Here is a 6,000-nt window from a genome sequence, read left to right as displayed (position 1 = left end):
AGCATTTCTACTTGGGAGAGAGCTTTACCTCCCACTCTCAGCCTGAGGGCAGTTCAGTTCCTCCCCATATGTCCCTGGTGCTTTTTCAGCTACTGCCCCTTCACTGGAACTTAGGGCAAGTGTTTATGAGTGGATCTGTGCTTGGGCTTTTTAAGAGGACACCATTACAGCAGCCCTTGTCTCATCTGGACAGAGTCCCCACAGTTCTTTAAAGATTTTATTTATTTATATTTACAGAGAGGGGAAGGGAAGGAGAAAGACAGGGAGAGAAACATCAATGTGTGGTTGCCTCTCACATGCCCCACACTGGGGACCTGGCCTGCAACCCAGGCATGTGCCCTGACTGGGAATCGAACCCGTGGCCCTTTGGTTCACAGGCCCTCAGGCCCACCCAATCCATTAAGCCATGCCAGCCAGGGTTCCCTGCAGATTTTTATAACCAGATATTGAGGGGAGTTCTCTTCCTGGCACTGCTGGGACCCCTTACTGCTCAGGGAAGACTTCTATAGCTGAGATAGCCCTCCAGACCTAACTGCCACATGTGGGTGTAGGGCCAGCTCTTTAACATTTCTGCCCTACGTACCAGTCTGGACATGGCTTCCTGATATCTTTTGTTATAGGAGTTCTATTCAGCTAGTTTTCAGGTGGTCCTCAAAGGTGGTTTTTCTATAAGTTCGTTGTAATTTTGATGTAGCCCTGGGAGGAGGTGAGCGAAGTTTACCTACTCAGCTATCTTGACCAAAAGAGAACTTTTTAGATCTTTTCAGGCCTCAAGTTCTGCACACCAGGAGAGCAGTCCTCTGCCAGGTGACTGATGAGCAGGTCTTTGCAGGTTCTGCTGGTCCCAGAGTGGTACTTAGGGCAGCATGGCCTCCTGGTGAGCCAGAGAGGGCTCTCTAAAGCGCAAGGCCCTGGTGGGGTGGTGCTGCACCTGCTCGTGTCCTTTAAAATTCTGACATTTAAAAAATTAGAAAGACCTTCAAGTAAAATTAAATCAATGTTTAAAGAAAATATAAACAGAAATAAATGTTCGTATCTATTTACTTAAAATCTTTGTTGTTCTTTTAAAAATGTGACATAAAAACAAATAGGAAAGACTGTAAGTCAACCAACCATTCCTTTAGATCTCAGAGTATTGTTCCTGAAGTCATTTCCTTTCTTTTCTCTACAGTGAATTCATCTTCGTTGTACCTGTCATCTGTTTCTTCTTATGGCAGATATGAAGGGCATATAGCAAGAGCGTTGGTCAGTATCTCTGTTTTCAGAGCAACAATTTTCTGTCCCCGATGACCCCAGTTACAATGGCGAATTGCACGTTGACCTTGGCTAGTCTGAAATCCATTCAGTAGAATGGATTTGCACACTCTTTTTTAAAGATATTTTATTTATTTGTCTTTAGAGGGGGAAGGAAGGAGAGAAAGAGAGAAGGAGAGAAATATCAATGTATGGTTGCGTCTCGTGAGTCCCCTGCTGGGAATTGGCCCACAACCCAGGCATGTGCCCTGACTGGGGATTGAACCACGATTGTCTTGTTTGCAGGCCCGCACTTAATCCACTGAGCTACACCAGCCAGGGCTAGATTTGCACATTCTTAAAGATAGACAGAATTGTAGGAGGAGATGGAGGAGTTGACCACAAGGAATAGGCTTATTATTATTGCAAATGTTCCTCCTTTTTCCAGCTTGATTCTCCAGGCATGAGGGTGGACAGAGATCTTAGTGACTCATAGCTTCTAGAGAAAAAATCCACTTATAATAACAGCTAAAGTCACATTTTCCTCCAATAGCTTGAGCATTACATTCTTTAGATAGGTGTAGGGATACTGTATTGCTAAGCACTAGGCAAGAAATTGGCTGCCAATTTCTGTTTTCCGTTTGACATATGCCCTAGCAGAGCCAGACAAGCACACAGAATTTTGTGGTTATTTGGTGCATGGTGAGGAGAGGCATGAGAGAACAATTGGGATTTTGAATCTGTGGTAACTTTCTTCTACTCACTGCTCAGGACATGTATGGAACTGCACATTTTATTATTTATATATTATCTGTAACTGCACATCCTATTATTATCTGTAGTGGGTAATAATCACCCACTATGAAGCTTCAAGGGGTGGGGCACAGCGGAGCCTGTGGCTGACATCCAAGAGGAGACAGGAGCAGCTCTGGTTGGGCACAGTAGAAGGCTAACTCCAGGCTTGGCTGTATGAGCTGTGTGTTTTGGGTATGGAACCAGGAGCTGCTGAGGTTCACCTTGGACAAGTCATACTGACATGTTTTCCAAAATTGCTTCTTTAACCATCACCCTATCTGCATCTTATGACAACTATCATCTAATTCGTTTTCTCCTTTCCTGTACAGAAAAGAGATAGGATTGGTGTGGTCAGAGGCAAATTTAGAGTTCTGCACTTATATAACTGTATCAGTGATGAATTTAGCAGCTTAATACTAGAAACATTACCTCCCGGTACAGATGAACTGAGTGTTCTGTCTCTGGGTCTCTTAAAAGGCTGCAGTTGGGGAGCCATCCTGGACTAGAGTCTTTCCCATGCTCACTCACATGGCTGGGGAAGGACGCGGCTCCTCCTGAGCCACTGAAGTGAGGGCCTCTTTCCTCACAGGCCATTGGCCAGAGGCCTCTCTCAGTTCCTTGACATGTGGTAGCTCACAACGCAGCAGCTGGCTTTCCCCTGGGCAAGCAAGCAAAAGAGCAGGACTGCAAGACAAAAGAAGCCAGAGTCTTTTTTCTCTTTTTCTTTTTAAAGCCAGAGTCTTTTTAGGTCAATATCAGAAGTGACATCCCAGTACTCTTGCCATATTATATTCATTAGAAGCGAGTCACTAGCTCTGGTCTACACTCAAGGGGAGGGTCAGTGAATGAATACCAGGAGGAGGGGATCTCTGGGAGCCATCTTGGAAGCTGCCCACCATAACAATTATGCTTTTTGACAATATTTGGTTATAATAATATCCTTTCAAATAGAAGGGTTTTAAAAATTACTGACTTTACTATATCCCTGTCAGAAACCCAATGCATGTTGCCCAGCTATGGAATATTACATTAAGACAATGATGACACTGATGTAAGCCACTCTCGTAGCAAACAACCTTGTTACTACAGGACATTTTCAGTGATCCACTCTTTCTTACCTAGAGTTCTGCTAGCTTCCATCTGAGTTTTACCACAGCAGTTACCACCAGAATCACAAAATGATGCAGCTAACAGCAATTTTTGTTTTTCCCTCGCCCAACTCCTTCCTTTCACAGCATGGAAACACTAAAAGAGGAAATGACTTGTTCAGGGATGCACAGCTTGGTATAGTGTGGCTGAGTCCATGTTAGGTTTTGGTGAACCTAACATTGGTTTTAGGACAGGGCTAATTGCACTACCTCACCAAGGTGGCCTGAGCATAGATGTAGATCAAGAATACTAGGATGGAAAATAAGGTGAGGGAAGAAAAAAGTGAAAGAGAAAAAAATAGAAAGGGAAAAAATCCAAGAAAGAAACAAATAGGGCTGCAGTAGAGGAGGCAAGGAAAAACGCTAAAAACTTATTCACGCAAGTGCCACTGGAGGGCTCCATGACTTTCCGATATAGCTGCTTTAATGCAATGACATTCTTAGGCATCCATCAACACACATTATAGTGTGCTGTCATTGAAAGGCAGCAGAGCACAATGGGTAAGACTGTGGATCCTAAAGCTAGGACGTCCAGGTTTGGATCCCAGCCCTGCTACGAGGTTACGTGACCTCTGCAAGTTACTTAGTCCCACTTTCCTTGTTTTCTACACTGGGGATAATACTCGTACACACTGCATGGGATTGCCATGGGATGAAATGAGTTAATCACTGCAAAGAACAGTGCTGGGCCTATGGAAAAATGCCCTAAGCTGAGTTTGAAGATGGAGTGAATCTTGGGACAGAGAATAAGGTAAGTTCAGGGATGGAATAAGGCTTGGCAGTTAAAGTAAGGCGTGTCAGTGTGCAGTCAGATCAGAATGCTGTATACGTCATCAAGCAAGTCAAGTAGACAGTTCTTTTGCCTACTCAGGCATCTTTCTAATCCTTTTCCAGATCGTTCCTCCTTCTCCTCATGCTCTCTTCTTTTCAGCTCCTTGTGCAGTAGCCGTTTGGTTGTTCCCGTCACTCATCCTCTCAGGACACTAATCCCCAATATGTAGAGCTAAAATGAAATTGGATAATAATGTCATACTATTACAAGTATTATATATATCAAAACAAAAGTATTTATTTATTTTTGGTGCTGTCACTGTCGTAGTGTTTCCTCCACAGCTTTTCCTCTCTGCTGTCTTTGTTCTTTTTATTGAAGGAACATTCATACGACAAAACATCTGATGAAACAATTGCTTTTCAAACTAGAGTTTGCTGAATACCCATTATGTTCTAGACCCTGTGCAGTGTTTTAAATTGACCCTTACAATAACTGTGCATTAAGTATTGCTATGCTACCTGCAGGGATAAGGAAAACTCTACCTAGAGAAGTTGTCGCTTGCCCGAGATTCCATCATGTCTGCATTCCTTCAACAATAACTGCGTGCCTCTACACATAGGCAGTCTTCAAGGCCTAGGACTGACCTGGACCTCCCTAGGCTCCACGCACCAGGGCTGGGGTCTGAAGAGTAAGACTCATTCAATGCAGCAGTTGGAGATGTTTAGGGAAGGTCCTTATGAGGTTGTAACTAACATTGGGGGACATGAGCAGTGCTTCACTGCCCAGGGGACAAACTGTTACACAGAACTAGGGCAAGAACTGAAGAGGGAGAGGTGCCATTTTTCCCACCTCACAGGTTTGCCATGTGGGTGCCCTGGAAAGGAATGTCATCAGGGAATCTGGCTCACAGTGGCTGAGGGAAGGGGCACCCTGGGCATGCCAGAGCCCAGAGCAGAACGTGCAGTACAACCCCAGGCAATTACTGGGGTTGGGAGTTGTACTGAGGAGGGGATTGAGGGCTCTGAAGTCATGCAGACAGTTAGGAATGATGAGTCACTGAGAGTTTAATTATGCGTACCTGTGGCTCTATTTTGTGATAGTCTGGAATGTGGTCACACAAAAATAAGACAAATTGTCCTCAAAGAAGTGATATTTTCTGTAGTCAAATATGCTAATGTAATTAAAATGTGACAATTACTATTATAATAAAACACCTAGGAACTTAGGAAAGACTTCAGAAATGAAGTAACAACTGAGTAAGGCTCTGCGAGATGAGCAAAAGTTTTCCAGATAAAAAAGAGATGGGAGGAATATTCTGGAAAAGAGGAATCTCACATGCAAGGGTTTCATGTTGCAAAAATTCTTTTCTCTGAAGGATGGAGAAGTTAGGGGCAGACTGTGAAGGAGCATGGCAAGAGAGTTGGAATTGGCTTGATAGGCAACAGGGAACCAGCCCATACTTTTAAATAAGGGTATCATGGATTCACATCCCCCCCCTCCTTTTTAAGGAAAGGTAATTTAGAGGGAAATTTGGACAATTGAGAGGTGAAAGGTACCCAGGTAGGGTAGGGCAGGGTTAAGACTAGGATCAGAAAGCAACAGGATTGAGGAAAAGTTATGCAAAGACCTACTAGCCAGAGATCATAGTACTGTTTCAGGAACTGTGGTTTCAGGAGCAGGACGTTCTGTGTGGCTGGAGCACATTTGGTGGTGGGAGGACAGGATGGCAGCAGCAAAAGAAAGAAAAGGCTGCTCACTTGCACGCATGGAGCTGTGGGTAGAAGTGACAAGTTCAAATCAGAGTAGAGCAGAGTTGTCAGGATGGCCTTGTGCCTTTTTTCTTCCTGAACCCCTTCCCTAGCACTGAGGGCCCAGAGCCTGGGAGTGGGGAGAGGGGACCATGGACGACGCAAATGTTTCCTTGAATTAAAGTAGACAACTGACCCAAGCCAGGCTCAGGCTAAGTGAGAGTAGAGCCTGCAGTAAGTGGTGGTCAAGTCGGTGATACCTCGTGGTTGAGAGGAACCTTTGGGAATGCAGGCCGCGGAGCAG

Source organism: Sturnira hondurensis, unplaced genomic scaffold, assembly GCF_014824575.4.
Source record: "Sturnira hondurensis isolate 20B ecotype Veracruz unplaced genomic scaffold, ASM1482457v3 Scaffold0018877, whole genome shotgun sequence".
Lineage (NCBI taxonomy): Eukaryota > Metazoa > Chordata > Mammalia > Chiroptera > Phyllostomidae > Sturnira > Sturnira hondurensis.
This window is presented reverse-complemented; position numbering follows the sequence as displayed.